Source organism: Ursus arctos, chromosome X (assembly GCF_023065955.2).
Source record: "Ursus arctos isolate Adak ecotype North America chromosome X, UrsArc2.0, whole genome shotgun sequence".
NCBI lineage: Eukaryota > Metazoa > Chordata > Mammalia > Carnivora > Ursidae > Ursus > Ursus arctos.
Genome location: NC_079873.1, coordinates 79,785,149 through 79,805,757, shown reverse-complemented (window position 1 = coordinate 79,805,757; position 20,609 = coordinate 79,785,149). Strand labels below are relative to the sequence as shown.

Sequence of the window (20,609 nt, the reverse complement as noted above, 5' to 3'; positions counted from 1 at the left end):
CACACAGTTTGTGGTTACATGAGCTTTAAGAAGCTATGGCAGTCCCTCCCAAATAAACACTGAATAGTACAACTGAAAAGAAAGAATTGTTCCCTTTCTGATCCATGGGAGCACACACAAATATTTAAAGCTGAGCTTCAAGAGAAACTGACATCAAAATAAGACATTAAATAATTCAAAATTTTAAAAAACCATTGCTGCAAATTCACAGCAGTGCTATTCAATCTTGGGTAAATACCATAACACACAGGAGAAATCATTCTCACTCCACCTCCCTGTTTTGGATACAGCAGACTTAGGGTAGGCCCCCGTACCTGCTATTTTAACAAGCACTCCATGCCAACACGATGAGGGGGTATATAGACCATACTTGGAAAACTCCTGATCTAAACATCTAACATTTCTGTACCATTAATTTAATGCCTACCTTGCAGAGTTCTGTGATATGTGGGGTGTCTCTGTTAATAAATTACTCAAAAGGGCACTGGTCCTTCCATCGCATCTATAACCACAGATTCCTTTCTCACATGGGATCTCACTTAAAGTCCACAATACTCCTGGGTGGTTGGGATAATTGGGTATTGTTATTCTGTTATATAAAAGACACTGGAGGAAGAGTAGTGACTTACCTAAAGTATCCCAGTGATGGGACACTGATCTTGTCACTCTTGCTCCAGCAACTTATCTAGCACACTGGGCATCACACCTGGTTCTTCTCTATTGCTTCCTGTTTCTGGGGCTCAGAGTCCACACACTTCTCTGCTGTTCCACTAGAAGGGAGAGGCAGGGAATCAGAGAGCACGTGGAATAGAGAAGGAAGGGAGAGGAAGGGAGAGCACACGAAAGGCAGGGGAAAGGGGTGAGGATGTGCTTGCCTGTCCCCACTCAGGTCACTGGAACCTGTGCAGTGACACTGTGCTCCTCCCCAGCTCCATCCCACAGCCCCCTCCTGTGCACAGCAGTGACACCGAAGCTCTCACATCATGGAAATGTGGGCTCATCCCTGCTTGCTGTTCCATGTCCAAGTATTCTCTCTGGTACTCATGTTATCAAATTAATGTCAGAGGCAACATTACATGCCTTCAATATTTTGGGAAATACTCCATTTTGCAGAACAAAGTACATACCGAAAGTATTTGGGGAGGTGACAAATAGACACAGAACCTAAACACTGGGGTAAACACTGGCCAATTCGATAACAATGTGCACATCAAACTACAAAATTATACTGTCAGATGGTAAGCCTTTGAGCAAAATAAAAAACCATGAGTCATACTAAATAAATAAATAAATAAATAATAAAAATGGAAAAACTCTTCCCAACATTTTAATGACAATTTATAAATCTAGAAGGAATGACAATTATAAGATCAACATGTAAAAGCTATCATGGTAATAAGTGATCCAGGCAAGAATCACAAAAGCATTTTCACTCTCTATGAAAAATCCCAGTAATCACTGAGTCACCATAGTAACCATGCTGTCCAAGGAAAGCTGGGAAAAAACAAACAGCAACTATCCTGACTTGTCTCCTAACATGTGCTACAAAGGAGGACTAACATAACTCATGGTAACTCACCTCACATATTCCTCTCAAGATATATTCCTCACAGCTCCATTCACACTTACACACACACACACACACACACACACACACACACACATATGTGCTCACTCCCTCTCTTTCTTACCACCCAAGATCCAAGGAATTCATTGAGGTGGATCTGTTTGGGGATAAAGAAGGAAAACTCCACAATTCAATTCAAACCAAACAAATAAAGTTAAAAGCCACTAAACTATTTCATGTTAGTAACTAATTTTCTAAAGATGACCTGTAGAATTTCCCATGGGACATTTGATTCCCTAGGATCAGTAAATTGCCATCACATTTAAAAGCCAATAAGGCAATCTAGGCAAATGAATATTGTGATGATGAATTTTGTGTGTCCACTTGGCAGAGCCACAGTACCCAGATATTTCATCAAACATTATACTGGATATTTCTGTGAGAGTGTTTCTGAACGTGACTTACACCGAAATGGATAGTCTTTGAGTAAAGCAATTAGCTCTCCATAATGTGGGTGGGCTTAATCTAATCAGGTGAAGGGCAAGAACAGAACAGAAGGCTGATCTCCCCTGATCTAGCAGGAATTTTGCCAGTAGAATGCCTTTGACATCATCTACAACATCAGTACCTTGTGGTTCTCTAACAGACTGCCTTTAGATTCCAACTGTAACTCTTTCCTCAGTCTTCATTGAGCCTGACAGTTTCCCCCATTAGATTCTGCCAAGTCTCCAAAATCTCATGAGTCAATTCCTGAAAATATATCTCTATCTATCTATAAACACTCTATTGGTTCTATTCCTCTGGAAAGCTTGATGAATATAGGTGTTAAACTTCAAGTATTTTTTCCATCCTTAAGTAACTTGTGCTTTCAACCAAAAACATTACCTAGCAACATTTTCCTACTGAGAGTTCAGTGCAAACACAGTAACTAAAAAGTGTAATACAAAATACTGCCATTAACAATAGTATCAAAAAGTATGAACTACATGAGAAAAGTACGAACTACATAGAGAAAAGTATGTAGCATATGCATGCCCACATGGGCAAGGCCTGTACTGTGACCCCTGCACAACATCAGCTGAGAGAAATTTAAAAAGGCCTAAATAAATGGAAGGATATATCATCTTCTTGAGGGAGGAGACTTAGTCTTATTATCTATCCTCCCCAAACTGGCCTACAGAATCAATACAATCCCAATAAAAATCCTAGCATACATTTTAAAGCATAAGTTGACTTCTTATACTAAAAGTCATGTGGAAATAAAAAGAGACAAGACTATGAAAATAACTTTGAAAAAAAGGAATAAATTGGGAAGATAAGCACTGCCTTATTTCAAGACTCATAAATCCACAGTAATCAAGACACAGTGGTATTGGGATAAAGACAGAATTGTATACCAAAGGAACAACATGAAGAGTCTACAAAGAGAACCACTCATAAATGAATAACTGACTTTTGACAAAGCTACAAAGACAGTCAACAAAACACAGGGACAACCCATGGAATGGTAGAAGATATTTGCAAATGACCCTACAAATAAAGGGCTGGTATCCAAGATCTATAAAGAATTTCTCAAACACAACACCCAAAAAACAAATAATCAAGTCAAAAAATAGGCAGAAGATATGAACAGACACTTTCCTTACAGCTGGCTAACAGACACATGAAAAAAACGTTCAATATCCTTAGCCATCAGGGAAATTCAAATCAAAACCACATTGAGATACCACCTTACACCAGTTAGAATGGCAAAAATTGACAAGGCAAGAAACAACAAATGTTGGAGAGGATATGGAGAAAGGGGAACCCTCTTACACCATTGGTGGGAATGCAAGTTGGTACAGCCACTTTGGAAAACAGTGTGGAGGTTCCTCAAAAAGTTAAAAATAGAGCTACCCTATGACCCAGCAATTGCACTACTGGGTATTTACCCCAAAGATACAGATGCAGTGAAAAGAAGGGCCATATGCACCCCAGTGTTCATAGCAGCGATGTCCATAATAGCCAAATTGTGGAAGGAGCCAAGATGCCCTTCAACAGACGAATGGATAAAGAAGATGTGGTTCATATATACAATGGAATATTACTCAGCCATCAGAAAGAATGATTACCCAACATTTGCAGCAACATGGACAGGACTGGAGGAGATAATGCTAAGTGAAATGAGTCAAGCAGAGAAAGACAATTACCATATGGTTTCACTTATTTGTGGAACATAAGGAATAGCAGGGAGGACATTAGGAGACGGAAGGGAAAAATGAAGGGGGAAAATCAGAGGGGGAAGACGAACTATGACAGAATATGGACTCTGGGGAAACAAACTGAGGGTTTTAGAGAGGAAGGGGGTTGGGGGATGGGTTAGCCCCGTGATGGGTATTAAGGAGGGCACATAGTGTATGGAGCACTGAGTGTTATACGCAAACAATGAATCATGGAACACTACATCAAAAACTAATGATGTACTGTATGGTGACTAATATAACATAATAAAAAAAGGCAATTCAGGGCAGAAAGTATAGACTTTTCAACATATGGTACTGGGACAAGTGGGTCTCCATATGCACAAACATCAACTGCGATACATATAGCACACCATATGCAAAAGTCAACTCAAAATGAACAAGAGACTTAATAAAAAAGCTAAAATATAAAAACTTCTGGAAGAAAATGCAGTAGAAAATCCTTCTAACCCTAAGTTAGGTAAAGATTCCCTAGATATGACACCAAAAGCAAAATCAAGACAATAAATAAATTGAAAAAAAGTACTTCCTTAAAATTAAAAACTTTGTTCTTCCAAAGAGATTATTGAGAGAATTTGAAGACAACCTGCTGACTGGGAGAAAATTTTGCAAATCATGTGTCTGATAAAAGACTTGTATCTAGAAGAAAAATCCTTATAAATGTCAATTAGAAGAGGAGAATTACAAAAAAGATGGTGGACTAGGGGAACCCTAAGCTCACCTCATCCTATGGATCCAACTAGATAACACTCACATCAATGGAAATAACCCAGAAAATGACCCAGTCTTTGGGTGGAGCAAACTCCACAACTAAAGGCAGAAAAGAGGCCACATCAGAGAGGGTAGGAAAGGCACAGAAAGCAGTGAGGAGCTAAAGGGAGCCTTGGGACCTTCTGCAGAGGGAGAGACCCTGGCATGTAAAGGGGAAAGAAACAGATTATCACACCAGGAAGCCCACATGGGTTAGATAAATCCCTATAACATTTGGCTTTGGAGGTGAGAGGTGTCAAATTTCATGAGTTGGAAAGGAAAGATTGTAAGTAAGAGTAAGAAAAGTAGGATGCACAAAAGCAGTAAAAACTAGTAATTCTGTAAAAGTCAGCCAAGGGATTCATAACATAAAAAGATGTTAAATATGACACCATATACCTAAAACGTTGGGGGAGAGGAGTAAAGAATGTGTTCAAACTGAAGTGACCATCAACTTAAAACAGATTGATGCATGTATAAGATGATCTATATAGAGACATGCCCGTGGCCACCATCAACACCGCCTGGAATGTCCACCTGCCATCCACCAGTATGGCAACATCCTCACAGTACCACCAGCTGCTAAATGACTATGGGCTAACATCTCTAGGCTACACCCAGGGAACTGGGAACAGCCAGGTACCCCAAAGCAAATATGTTGAGTTGCTAGCCATCATTGAGCAGTTGGGGAAGGAAATTAGATCCTCCTATGCAGGGACCAAGAGAGCCATGGAGAGACTAAAATGAGGCGTTATTCACACCAGAGGATGGTAGGTTGCTCTTTCTTCTGTATTTATAACTTGTGCATTTTTTAAATTGACCTTAAAGCACTGATATTCATACAAGCAAATGCTTAAGCAAAAAAGAAGTTACATTAAATGGAATCCACACCATGTGGCAAACGTATGCACTAAAAACAAAACCCTCAGAGTTGTCTATACTACCCAAAATGATCTACACATTTAATGGAATCCCTATCAAAATACCAACAGTATTTTTCACAATCCTAAAATTTGTATGGAACCAAAAAAGACCCCCAAATAGCCAAAGCAATCTTGAAAAAGAAAAAAACTGGAAGTATCACAATTCCAGACTTCAAATATGTAGTAATGAAAACAGTATGGTACTGGCCAAATACAGACACATAGATAAATGAAACAGAATAGAAAACCCAGAAATAAACCCCCAATTATATGGTCAATTAATCTTTGACAAAGGAGGCAAAAATATGCAATGGGAAAAAGTCTCTTCAACAAATGGTGTTGGAAAAACTGGACAGCTGACAGCTACAATCAAAAGAATGGAACTGGTTATAATTCAGCCATAAAAAAGAACGAAGTCTTGCTATTTGCAACAACATAGATTGATCTAGAAAGTATAATGCTAAGTAAAATAGGCTAGTCAGAGAAAGAAAAATACCATGTGATTATACTCATGTGGAATTTAGGAAGCGAAATTAATAAGGAGAAAAAAGAGACAAACCAAAAAAGAGACTCTTAGGTATAGAGAACAAACTGATGGTTACCAGAGGTGAGGTGGGTGGGAGCATGGGTAAAATAGGTGAAGGGGATTAAGAGTATACTTATCTTGATGAGCACGAAGAAATATAGGGAATTGTAGAATCACTATACCATACAACTGAAACTAGTATAACATTGTATGTCAACCACTGGAATTAAAATTTTAAAAAAGAGAAGAAACAGACACCACAACAAGTAATTGGGCAACATATTTGAAAGTCACCAAAAGAGATACACAAATGTCAAATAAGCACATGAAAAGATGCTGAACATCATTAGTCATTAGGGAAATGTAATCCCACTACACCCCTCTGAGAATGGATAAAATAAAAACATTGATCATACTATGTCAGGGGCAGGGCTGTGGAGGATAGAACTCTCATACACTGCTGGTGGCAATGAAAACAGTTCATCTCTTTGGAAAACAGTTCATCTGTTTCCATATGATTCTATTCTATATACCATATGATCCAGCTTTCGCACTCTAGTGTAGTTACCGAAGAAGAAGTGTATGTCCAAGCAAAGATTATACACAAATATTCATAGCATCTTCATTTACAAGAGCCTCAGATTGGAAAAAAAACAAATGTCTATTACCAGTTGAATGGATAGAATAACTTGTACATATTCACATAATGCAATATTAGTCAATAATTAAAAAGGAAATATTCATATATGCAACAAATAAATCTAGAAGTAATTAGGTTAAAGGACAGCAAACTGACAAAAAAGAAAACACATTGTATGATTCCACTTACATAAAATTATAGAAAAAGAAAACTAATCCATACTGACAGATAATCAGTGCTTGCCTGGAAATAGGATCTGGTCATGTGGAGAGCAAGCCTGGAGAGAGGTACATGGAGGCATTACAAAGGAGCACAAAGGTTTTTGAAGTGATGGATATGTTCATTATCTTGACTGTAGTGTTGAATTCATAGATGTATGCATATATCAAAACTTACTAGAGCATATACTTTAAATATGTATTAGTATCAACCACACTTCAATGAACTATTTAACATATATTTATATATTCACACTTCTCTGATGCAATTAAAGAAATCAGGTGGAAGATTCCCACAATTATGTTCTTACAGTATTAAGAGACCCACACTATATCTAATCAAATTGGTCCAAACTACATATAACCAAAAAAGAAGTAATCATTTGCAATGAAACTTAACCAAATATTTAGGGAGAGTTGATGTCTACTTCCTTCTGAAGTACAGATACAAAAATATAACACCCTAGGTAAAAATTTTAATACTTAAGAGTAACTGGTAATTTTATGTTAAGTGGCTATCATTGTAATAAGGCAAAGTCTAGGGTAATAAATATTTTTTAAAAATACTAAATTCTAGTAACTGACATTTTAACAAACTCTTCGAAAATTCTGGCTCTAAAATTTCATTATATAATGGAAAAAGAACATGGGTATCGGGAGAATCTAAGTTACGATGTGAATTTGCTAGGAAGATCTAACAACTGCACATTTCCACATCCATCTATGAGATATGTGAAAATTGCAAGTTATTATATACGTGGCAAGAACAATTTAAGTATATTTACTAAAAATGCATATTAAAACCCACTTCCTTCTCCAAATGGACAATTTATTGCTTTTCAGCAATAAAAGACATCTCTAAGATTGTCCATGAGTGCTACTACACACATGTAGCTGCCGATGGAATAAATTTCCACCTGCTAAACTTTTTCTTCCATGATGAGATCAAAGCAGTTTCTCTACTTTTAGGCTGGTTTGTGAACCTCACAGGAGTATTCCGCAATATGCTTTTATTCAGATCTGTGAAGTCACTTGAGCCAGGCATCATATACCACCAAGTATGTGAGGTGTTGAGCTGTCCTGCGGACTTTGGCCTTGAATCTAGAGTAGAAGCATCAGCAGCCATCAGGACACAGATCCTCAGAAACTGCCTCCTTCAGGCACCTGATATGAGCTGGGCCACAAGCATGAGAAGCTGCACAGGTAGAGAGAGAGCAAGCTACCAATATGCTTTAGTGATGTAACTAAGTGCCCAGCACCATGCTAGGGTAGCAGGTTAGTGACATTGATACTGATACAGTGGGTCATGGTCATAACAACCACATATTATAATGGACTTCTCACCTGGCCTTCTTCTTCTCCTTTCCTTATCTAGCCCCTAACAACAAAGTTGGAAAGGAATAAGAAGTGGCCTGGATTCATACAGACATTCATGATCCCACAATAACCACAGGACCAAGGGCTTCCTCATGCGTATCACTAAATGTTCTCAGCGATCCTGAGTTAAGCATTCTTATCCCCATTTCAAACTGGGGGAAGATGGGGCTCAGACTCATTATCTGTCTTCCCTCCTGCACTCCTGCCTTTAGAGGAAAGCAGTTCCACGACACCCTGGGGACCAACACTCACTGGAGCTGGGCCATAACCCAATGGCGTTACCTACAAGACAGTCAGGGCCACCCAGTCCCCAAACGGGGAAAAAAGTGACTTGGATCTGGGATCCCTTTGTCTCCCCACACCCTAGGGCAGTTCAGCCCCTACTGTGGGGACCCATCGCTCAGCTGAGTCCCAAACACCTAAAAGGCAGGATATGCTCTTCTTGCCAGGCCAGGTCTGTCTGTATTAAAATGTCACCACGGTTGCCACAATGACTTCACATATCTGTGATAACCAAGATACTCAGGCTGGTCCTTCACATAGGAAATGCCTTCCATCTTGTAGCCATCCGTTGCTGAGTCCTGAGACGCAGCATCCTCACAGCCACCCAACACCATGGTTTCATCAGCTGCATGAAGAACTCTGTCCTGAGAGTAAAAATCAGTGATTTCCCAGCACATGTTTTTTTTTCTTATAAAAATATTTTTTTATTATATTATGTTAGTCACCATACAGTACATCCCTGGTTTTTGATGTAAAGTTCGATGATTCATTAGTTGTGTATAACACCCAGTGCACCATGCAATACGTGCCCTCCTTACTACCCATCACCGGTCTATCCCATTCCCCCACCCCCTCCCCTCTGAAGCCCTCAGTTTGTTTCTCAGAGTCCATAGTCTCTCATGCGTCATTCCCCAGCACATGTTTAACACCTCCTGCATCCATCCATCCATTCATCCATCTATTCAGTTAACAGGCATTAGGACCAAACTCTATACCATCCCTTTGGTGAAGCATTAGGCTTCTCCAAAATGAAAAAGAAAAGGAAGTAAAGTGTCGAAAGGGTGGGGTAGTAAATTCAGATGTTAAATCTAAGAAGAGATGGCTCCTTCCCATGAAGATTGCAACCTGTGCAATTCTTACCATTAATTTTTAAAATTAAATTCTCTTACCATTAATAATTTTAATTCTATTACCATTAATAATTTTAAAATATGCATTAATGCCCTGGGCTTCTCTCCACATCTCTAGTTACTGTCCTTTTTACATATATTCTCCCCTTAGCAAAATTCTAAGATGAATTCTCAATACTCACTCACATCCTGCTGCACCTGCCTTCAAACTTAGTCTTCATCTCTAATCTAACTGGGCTGTGTTTCCCCATGATTCCACAGAAATTACACTTGCCAACTCAGCAACCATATCTCTCTTTTTTTTTAAGATTTATTTATTTATTTATTTATTTATTTGACAGAGATAGAGACAGCCAGTGAGAGAGGGAACACAAGCGGGGGGAGTGGGAGAGGGAGAAGCAGGCTCATAAAAGGAGGAGCCTGATGTGGGGCTCGATCCCGTAAGGCCGGGATCACGCCCTGAGCCGAAGGCAGACACTTAACGACTGCGCCACCCAGGCGCCCCAGCAACCATCTCTTTGTCACACTTACAGATCAGGAATGTTGAAATGATTGTTCAAATGGAGGCAAACGTAATTTTCTAAGAGGAAAGGATTTCCTTTTCCCCATGACAAAATTCAATTGCTTGGGTATAGAAGAAGATTGTATTGCAGTACGATCAGTAAAAGCTAGAGTTTATCCTAGGAATGCTCCTTTTCTTCCCAGAGTTCCAGAAAGTTCTGCCAGGTAGGTTTGGGCACTTCCCTCCCAGTTTCCCCCTCCGCTATGTTCAAGCTGCAGTTCAGGCTTCTTTCACGAGGTGGCACCAACGTACCTCCATTTTCTCATTTCTTTAAAAAGACGTTTATTTAAAGAGCAAAAAAAAAAAGCAATACCCTTCCTTAAAATACAGCCTATGAAGCTATGTACAGAATGATTCTAATTCTGCCTGGGGGAAAAAAACCCTGATAATACAAAAGAAGACTGTAAAAACACACACTCCGGGTCTGCAGACGATGCAACACCAGGCGGCAGTGGCGCGCCTCGGCAGTGGGTGGTGGGCCACCGGCCGCTCAGGGCAGGTGGGAGGTGACAGAGAGAATGGAGCGTCAGAGCGGGGTCTGAGCAGGTGTGTCCCGTGTCAAGGACAGGTGATGACAGATGGGCTGGGGTGGAAAAGAAGGTCAGATTTGTCTGTACAGGGATGGGGTAATGTAATGTGAACATCGTGCTCTCTGATAGAGCCCTGTATACAACCTACAGGGCACATCAGCTGACAGTGATGAGGGAAGAGATAAATCAATGAACGTGATATAGATTTGGTGTCAACAGCAGATGGGGCTGCTTTAACATACTTATGAATTTTCCAAACAGAATTGGTTTCATATAGTCCACAGACTGTTTCATTATATTTTTTACTCTTTGCCAAACGTACTCTTTTTCATTAAAAAACACTTCTGGAAATGGATGTGATGCCACCTGCTGAGCAGATCTAAGACTGTAGCTGTGAAGTTTCAGATAAGGGGCTGAGCAAGGGGGAGAGAAGGGTGGAGGTTTGGGAGCTTGACTTCATGGTATCGGCCAGTGTTTCTTGGAGTTTTATTTAACTGGAACAATCCCTCTGCATTCATCATTTTTCTAGGATATAAAAAAGCACATGTTCTGGGATATCTAAACCTGAGATTAAAATTCCTGCTCCAGTCTGAATTACTCACACACACACACACACACACACACACACACACACACACAGAGTCAATTCTTTAATCTACTTCATTATCTATCTTCATTTCTCCATGAAATTGAATATAATGGAGACCTTTACAAAGTAACTAATATATGTACCCATTTCTCAATCTGTTCACAAGTCTTTTTTGTTTCCAAAATTCTATGAAAGTACCATTTCTCCTGAATATAACATTCCAAATAATATATTAAAGTATATTTATAAAGTGAAATTGTCCTGCATCTCTCACTAGACCTACTCCTACCCCCTGACCCAAATGGTCTGTTGTCAATAGAATGGTGCTTCCTAACCGCATATCTGAGATATTTGCAAACACCTTCCCCAGTGTCTTCACACAATTCTTTATATTTTTTACTTTCAGATTTGCTTTTCAATTTCAATAATATCGTGACTTTAAAACTTTATGGAGCATAATCTTTTTAAGTTGAACAACACACTGGGAGCATGTAATGACATCTTATGGAGAGATTAGAACGTTCAGAGCCTTGTATTTAAAAATTACAGAAAAATTTCAGTTTAGCTGTTGATAGGGAGATGACAAAAAGCATTTCCCAACTTATGTAAACTCCTCTAAAGTCAGTATCTTGGTATATATAATAGTAATAATGCTGAATAACTTGAATAGCTATTAGGATTAGATGAGATGAAATATAAAGTACAATTTCCTAAAGGAGTTCTATACATATCACTTCCCTTCCCTCAAGATCACCTGTCCCAGGGTCAACACCCGAGCTTCTGCCCAAACCCCGCTCCCCACTTCAGGGATCAGTCAATGGATGTGGTGCAACACCCAGGTCTCTCTGCACAAGGGGTAGAATTTCATCTCCTCTGTCATCACCCAGAGGAGTTGCTGAGTGCCCGAGGGGCCACATAGCAGGGGGGTTGTGATCCAAACATTCCAGCAGCCCTGGAAGCCCATCTTCAAAAAGGGAGGCTGCTCTGTGTCCCCTAGGGTGGACAAGGGATAGAACCTCATTCCCATCTTGCCACTTAGCTGGAACAATTACTTAGGCTCTGTCAGTCTGAGCCTGGTCATCTGTGAAGCTCATCTGGACTCACCATACCTTCGTACAGAACTGTTTCAAAGTATAAATGAGAAAAGTTGTCTAGATTATATGGCATGTAGTGGGACTTCAGGGGCCCTTTAAATGTTGAGCTAGAACAGTAGGTGCTGTCTGAGGCTCAAGGCTAAGGCAGGCACTGTGAAAAGTTGTTTCTCTTAATGAGATTACAGACATGTAGAGGAGGGAAACAAATATCTCTCTGACATGACTTGAGTCAAATTTTTGGAGACAGAGGTTCTCTATTTTCTTGAGTGATTCAGAATCTCATAAGAGCTGTTTAACATCATGCCACTGAACAGACCCTACTGCAGCAGTTCCCCACGCTGGGAAGACAGGCTTGTCTGACTCACCTGGTGAGCTCAGTGGGCAATGGCACCAGCGCAGCACGCTGCAGTGTTTGCCTAACTGCTGCTCCTGGACCGCTCCATATCCTGATACATTTATAGGAAAATTCTGGACCCATCACACAGTCACCAGTGCAGGGGTCCTCCGAGTCCTCGGAGCATGAATTATCCAGCCACAACACATTGGGATTTCTGCCATCCTGCCTCTCAGAGAGGCAACAATCCACAAGTTACTAGCATTTCATTGACATGCAATTATCCACTCCTCCATTCACCTATGGCTAAATATATATTGATCTCAAAACCCATACTGTTCCACTGGAGATGTCCCACTAGCCTCATCTCCATTCAGTCATAGACCTTCTCTCTCTCTCTATCTCTCTCCCCTGCCTCCCACCTTCTTTCTCTCCTTCTCTCCCTTCTTTGCCTCCCTCCCCACCCACCGGCCCTCAAAATCAAAGTTCCAGAAAGCATTTTCTGCATTCCCTGTTATCATTCTTCACTTTCCACTGACTTCTTATCTCACTGCACTAGAGCTTCTGTCCCCAGAACAGAATGTGCTCTCACCAAGGTCACAAGTCACATTTTGTCACCAAGTCATTATTTGTATAAATATATGAATATATGAATATTACTTTTAATGGCTTCCTAAAATATGTGTACTTTTGCAGACTGCTTCTGTCACTTCATAACAAATCTTTGACTGTTTCCAGGCTCTGGAGAATGTGGTGCTATACAAAGTCCAGCTGTCCTGCTCCTTAACTGTGCAGTCCTGGACCAAGTCCCTATTCTCTGTGTCCCTAAGCTTTTCATTTATAATATAAGGATGAGCAACAGTATCTACCTCATGGGGGTGCAATGAGCATTAGATGACTCAATAAAAAAATTCATTAGCACATAAGAAAAATTAGCCATATCTGTTTTTCTTATATGTTTTTATTGGCATTACTATCCTCTCAGGCATGAAAGGTAGGATATACACTGATGTTTATCCACAAGCAATGACATTTGGGGTATGTGGTTAATGAATGTATTAGTGCTTAGAGCTGCCATAACTAATTAACAGGAACTTCGTGGCTTAGAACTACAGTAACTTATGATCTCATAGTTCTCAAGACCAGGAATCTGAAATCAAGTGTTGGTGGGACCATGCTTAGAGCCTGCAGCCTTGAGAGGAGAATCCTTCCTTACCTCTTCCAGCTTCTGGTAGCTACTGGCTTTCCTTGGTTTGTGGTAACATAACTCTGCCTCTATCTTCACATGGCCTTCTTCCTGCGTGCATGAAGTCTCCCTCTCCCTTATTTATAAGGACACCAGTTATTGGATTTGGAGACCAGCCTAAATCCAAAATGATCACTTTTCGAGATCTCTAACTTAACTATATCTCTGAAATATTTCATAACAACAATTGTGACTATGAGCTTTAATTCTGATGTTTTAAAAGATTTTATTTATTTATTTGAGAGAGAGAGAGAGAGTGAGAGAGCATGAACGAGCAGAGGGGGAGGGAAGGAGCAAGGGAGAGGGAGAAGCAGACCCCCCCTACTGAGCAGGGAGCCCAATGCGATGTGGGGCTCCATCCCAGGACCCCGGGACCATGAACTGAGCCCAAGGCAGACACTTAACCAACTGAGCCACCAAGGCACCCCTGTAATTCTGATTTTTAAAATGACTTATACTAATTACAAATTGAGGAAAACATAGTCAAGTCCCAAGATAAGTGAATATATAATCAATAACCCTACACATCACTCATTAATTTTGAAAAATATATCATTGTTGGGTATTTCCTCCCATTTATTCTCTATGCATCTACACTTTATATATATTACATATGGGTTTAATATATCTAGAGGCTTAACATTTGGTAAATATCATAAAACCAGTCATTAAATTTGCCCAAAATTTTCCCCACTTGATCTGACTCCTAAGCCCATGTCCTTAACCATTGGGATGTACACTCTTGTTCTGTGTTAGGGCTGAGGCCAGCTCAGAGGAAGTGACTGGCCATGACCCTGCAGGCAAGGCCCAATCTGGTATTTGCAACTCGAGTCTCCTGATTTTAGTCTGTTGTACAGCTGACCCATCTTTCTACTCTGTTATTCTGTCCCATCTCCTTTCAGTGTCCAAGTAGGAGGTAAAAGAAGATGGTAAGAAAAGAAATTAAATAAAATAGGGGATGATTTGCTTTTTCCTCCACACTATAATCAGATGACTTGTACTACAAAGCAGCAGCCGCAGTTTCTCTCTCTTATGCATATGTATACTTTCATTCCCTACTGCTTTAAATATAATTGGTTTCTATGAGATGTTCATGTTAAGGTCCTACCTTATGGAAGGAAGAACACAGAGGAGGCCACACATACATTTGTTGAAGTACTACATATTAAACACTTTCTACAGGTTTACTTATTTCTCACTTTCTCTTCACAACAGCCCTGTTAAGTACCAACATGCCCGTTTTACAGATGACCTAGGACAGGCTCACCAGGATCACAAAGGGTATCTCCCTATTACAGGGTCACACACATCTGAGTGGAAGCAGGAATTGGATCTACTACACACATACACACACACACACACACACACACACACACACACATACACTATAGGTAGGAAATACACAACACATGTTCACTTACATGTATTATTTTGTAAAATTGTGATCACATTTTTTAAGCACTTGCCTTTTTCATTCAGGAGGGAAGATTTGAGGGGCACCTGGGTGGCACAGTGGTTAAGCGTCTGCCTTCGGCTCAGGGCGTGATCCCGGCGTTCTGGGTTTGAGCCCCGCATCAGGCTCCTCAGCTATGAGCCTGCTTCTTCCTCTCCCACTCCCCCTGCTTGTGTTCCCTCTCACGCTGGCTGTCTCTATCTCTGTCGAATAAATTAATAAAATCTTTAAAAGAAAAAAAGAGGGAAGATTTGAAATCAAAATGGGTTAAAAGAAAAAAGCATACCTGATAATACTAAAGGATAAAATTTACTAAGAAATGTTAGTTATTAATATTTATTTATCCAGTCACACAGGAAAAATATTCAAAGAGATAAAACTATAGGAAGTACAAGGAGAAATATGAAAAACCACACTAATAGACGATTTTAACATACTTACCTCAATCTAAGAACATTCATGTGGAGAAAAATTGAGTAAGTATAGAGAAGACCTAAACAACAACCTCAATGGTATGTCTTATAGACATACTGAACTCTGAAATTTGATATTAAACAATATACTGACTTTTCAAAAGAACATGGAACATTTGTTAACATGGACTCTACCTTAGGCTGTTCGACAAATGTCATGCTCAAATGGAAATACAGTTTAAAATTGCCAAAATTAATGAAAATACAATATTTTAGAATCTACAGCTACAGCAGCTGTCAGAGACTATTTTAAACTTTAAATACCTCTATCAATAGAAATGAAAATAAGTGAATTATATATTCAATTCAAAACACCAGATTAAGAACCATGTTGTAAACTAAAAGAATATGGATGGCAAGAATAATTCAAAGTGAAAGTAGAAATGAAGAGGTTAGAAACAAAACTGCAGTAGAATATATACATGAAAATAAAGGCAGGTTATGGGGAGGAGAAGATAACAAAAACATGAAGAAATGACACAGTCTTTAAAAGAAAGGAAAGTTTCAAGTCTCTTATGTGAAAAATCTGCAGAACTGCGTTCAAGTACTATTGACTTGAACACGACAGGGGTTAGGGATGCTGACCCCCTGCATGGTTGAAAATTGGAATATAACTTTTGACTCCCCAAAAACTTAACTACTAATATCCTACTGTTGACTAGAAGCCTTACCAATAACATGCAGTTGATTAACATGTATTCTGTATGTTATCTGTATTACATGCCGTATTCTCCCAATAATACCTTTTTCTTAATTTTTTTGGTATATCTAGGCTACACAATTCATCTGGGTTTTTTTTTTAATTGTTGCAAATCTCCAAAATTTTCCAATAGATTTATTTTGAAAAAGACCCACGTGTAAGTGGACCCATGCACTTCAAACATGTTGTTCAAGGGTCAACTGTACATTTAAAAACATAGACAAAATAGGTAGATTCTTTGAAAATTACAGCTTATCCAAATTGACCCCAATAGAGACAAAGAGTCTAATTAGGCCAATTACATGAAGAAACAATGAATAAGTTTAAATAATTCTCTCATGAAAAAGCACAGGGTGAGATCTTTCCAGAGGAGAATTCTACCAAACCTTTAAGAGTTACATAATCCCAGTGCAACTTAAACTATTTCATGGGCATAGAAAATATGTAATATGCTGAAGTATAAAACTGATTTTAAAAACTGTAACAATTTCACAAAATTTAAATTACACACTAGTATCTATAAGAATATGAAGAAATGTTCTTAAATAAAATATTACCAAACACAACTGAATAGCACATAAAAATAGATCATGACCTTATTAAGCTTATTCCAAAAATGCAAAGGTATTTCAATATCAGGAAATCTATTAATAAATCTACTGTATTCACAGAGCCGAGGAAACAATTATATGACACCTTCATATGCAGGAAGGTATCTATCAGCATCAAAACTCATGTTTTTAAAAAACTCAATAAAACTGGAATTGGTGGGTAATTTCTTAACATGAAAATATGTAGCTTGTTGTGATGAGCACTGGGTGTTGTATGTTAGTGATGAATCACTGAATTCTACTCCAGAAATCAATATTGCACTTCATGTTAACTAAGAAAAATTTAAATTATAAAAGAAAATATGTATACACACTTCAGACAAAAAGCTAGCATTCTACGAAATGGAGAAACACTAGAGGCATTCCTCCTAAAGCCCAGAAAACTAAAGACAAATCATCATCATCATCATCATCATCATCATCATCATCATCCTGAAATCAGGGAGAGAGAAAGAATGCATTACTTAGGGGAAGAAAATGGCATGAAGGATAGCATATTTCTTGTCAAAACTGCGTGGTCCAGAAGGAAGTGGCACATTTTTCAAGTGCTGAAATAAAGGAACTGTCAACCTCAAATTCTATCTCCAATTAAATTATCTTTCAAGAATTAATAGCAATAAAAAGATATTCTTAAATGAAGGGAAACTAAGACAATTTGTCGCCAGCAGATATACCCTAAAGAAGGGGTAGGAATTGATATAAGAAGAAATCTAGGAAAATATGGAAGGAAAAAAGAACAACAGAAAGCACAAAAATATGGTTAAATATTTACCTCTTCCTCTTGAGATTTCCAAATTGTTTGATGGTAGAAGCAAAAAGTATAATACTATCTGATGTGGTTATTTTATTTTATTTTATTTTAATGTTTTTTAATTATATTATGTTAGTCACCATACAGTACATCCCTGGTTCTTGATGTAAAGCTCGATGCTTCATTAGTTGCGTATAACACCCAGCGCACCATGCAACACGTGCCCTCCTCACTACCCATCACCAGTGGTTCTTAATATATGTCGAGGAAATACTGAAGACTATATCACTATAAATGGTAGAAGTTAAAGGGATTGTACTGACCACACCAGCAGAAAGTGCTGGGCATGCAGGTACTCACCACTGTTTGGGGCACCTATTACTCATTCACGTATGAATCAATAAATGAATGAGAGATAACCTGAGATAAGGGCATACCTTTCCCCCATATTCTAAATAGATGGTTATGAACTGAACATCGCTTCTTAAGACATTTGGTTACTTTGACCTCAGTGATCTTTTCTCTTTCCTTAAAAACTTCTCTATTGGAATGCAGTGCTTTCCAGATATTCCAAACTGTGCAAATACTACATATCTTACTTCATCAGATCCATTCCCTGGTTATTAGATACTTCTGCTCTAAGGTCAAAGGACTCACGACACCCTAGGAATCATCCTTTGCATGTTTGTTAATATCTACCTTTGGTAAGCTGGCAGAAAGATAAATTTAGAGATAAATGAAAAGAGCATTTTAGGTCTACCTGGTAAAACACTGAAGCTACCCAAAAAGAATCCAGGATAGGGCCAACTGTGTATGTGGCAACATATGCAGATAACATGACTGAAATCCAGAAATAAACCCACATCCCAGGTGAGATCCTGTGCAGAGATTCTACTGAACACAGTTTAAAAGGTCGGGTAGTGTGAACACATTTTAAAAGGCCAGGTAGTATGGACAATAGCAAAATGCATATTGGGGTAAAGTATGCAGGGCTCATGTTCCTGCCACAGCACAGTTACCCAACCATCAGGGGGTGTTTGGTCAAAAATCCAGTTGCAGTTGTGGTCATGGTGCCACATTTAACCTTGCAGAAATGCCAAGTGTGCAAAAGCAATATGTAAAAGACAGTGACAGTGAATGTTAAATTTTGCCTAAACTTGTCCAAGCAGTGTGGTGCTCTGATATAACCCACCGAACTTATGAAAGGACTTGAGGCAACAAAGGAGGAGAAAAGCCTCACCAAGTGATCTCTGGGAAGATGCAAATGAAAGCATGGAGAGAGAGCTAACACATGGAGAGAACGATTACCCAACATTTGCAGCAACATGGACGGGACTGGAGGAGATGATGCTAAGTGAAATAAGTCAAGCAGAGAAAGACAATTATCATATAGTTTCACTCATTTATGGAACATAAGAAATAGCAGGGAGATCGGTAGGAGAAGAAAGGGAAGAATGAGGGGGGGTAAACGGAAGGGGGGATGAACCATGAGAGACTATGGACTCTGGGAAACAAACTGAGGGCTTCAGAGGGGAGGGGGGTGGGGGACTGGGATAGGCCGGTGATGGGTAGTAAGGAGGGCACGTATTGCATGGTGCACTGGGTGTTATACACAAGTAATGAATCCTGGAACATTACATCAAAAACTGGGGATGTACTGTATGGTGACTAATATAACAAAATAAAAATTATTTTAAAAAAGGAATAGATGTAATAAAAGAAATACAAGACTTGTACACTGAAAACTATGAGATATCATTGAAAAAAATTAAAGTAAGACCTAAATAAATGGAAACACATTCCAAAGTTAAAAAAAAAAAAGAATGCGACTGCAGGAGGCAGGCAGAAACTTGCTGACAGATGGGATTCTATGAGACCTGGGGTCAGTGAGAAACGAAAAAGTATCATTTCCAACCAGTGTGGGGATCCATTAATGGTAAATCCTTCCCCTTGATGTCTGCTTCTACTTTAATGAAGGTTTAGGGAGCTGAATAGCAATTCAGCTTTACTACTGTCGGTGCTCCTGGTTTTTTCCTGCCCCCATGGACCAGTGAGACATATAGGGCACTTTCCTTCTGACCAACAGTTGTGTCATTTCAGTGTGTAAAGGGACTATGTATCATCCCATGGAAGTAAATGTGTCCTTTTAAAATCTCCAATCAATCCTAAACCAGGGTGGTCTCAGCCCCCTGGAGTGTCCAATCAGTTACCTCTGAGCCCTGTCTGCTCATCTGGGAGCCCCTACACTTCACCAGTCAGTCTGGACTCCCTGTCCCCACCCTCCTATTCATCACCCATAACTCCTGCCCTCTCTGCCAGGCACAGTTCCTCTTTGAGGGGTCTCTGACGACTCCAGTGAGCCCTTCCTCCTCTTTGTATATTAAGGAGGTTCTACAAAGGTCACTATAACTTCTAAAAGGGCCAGGACCCTGTGAAACCATTACAATGACCTCTGCGGCCCCTGGGCCACTGAAGGTGTAAAGAGTGATGGATGCTCGATGAATACCTGCATCATGGTGCAGGTCACAAGCAAGGGACTAGGCTGGAGTTAAGATGGCGGAGGAGTAGGGGACCCCTTTTTCAGCCGGTCCCCTGAGTCGAGCTGGATAGGTACCAGACCAGCCTAAATAACCACGGAATCAGCCTGAGACGCAGGATGATGCATCTGGATCTCTACAAATGAACATCTCCAGCGCTGAGTATTGAGGTACGAAGAGGGGAGCTGTAAACCGTGCACAGATATCGGAAGATAAACGGAAGGGGGAGGGAGCCGCCGCGTTTGGGCTCCGGGAAGCGGCAGCCACCTGCAGGGGGGAGCGGGCGGACTCACAGAGGGCACCCGCGCGAGAGAGCGGACTGAGACCAGTGAGCCGTGAACGCGCGCCACCAGGC

General features: G+C 39.8%; 1 long non-coding RNA gene across 2 annotated transcripts in view; it reads right to left on the bottom strand.

Annotated features, from left to right (window-relative positions):
• Positions 1-219: 219 nt before the first annotated feature.
• LOC113248104 (uncharacterized) overlaps positions 220-20,609 on the bottom strand; it is a 49,226-nt gene continuing 28,836 nt past the window's right edge. Inside the window, exon 4 of one of the 2 annotated variants that reach the window (XR_003313449.4) lies at positions 220-770. This is a non-coding gene — a long non-coding RNA (uncharacterized LOC113248104). Of the gene's footprint in view, positions 771-15,199; positions 15,408-20,609 lie in introns of those variants that run through there. The other variant, XR_008959811.1, reaches the window with a different exon arrangement.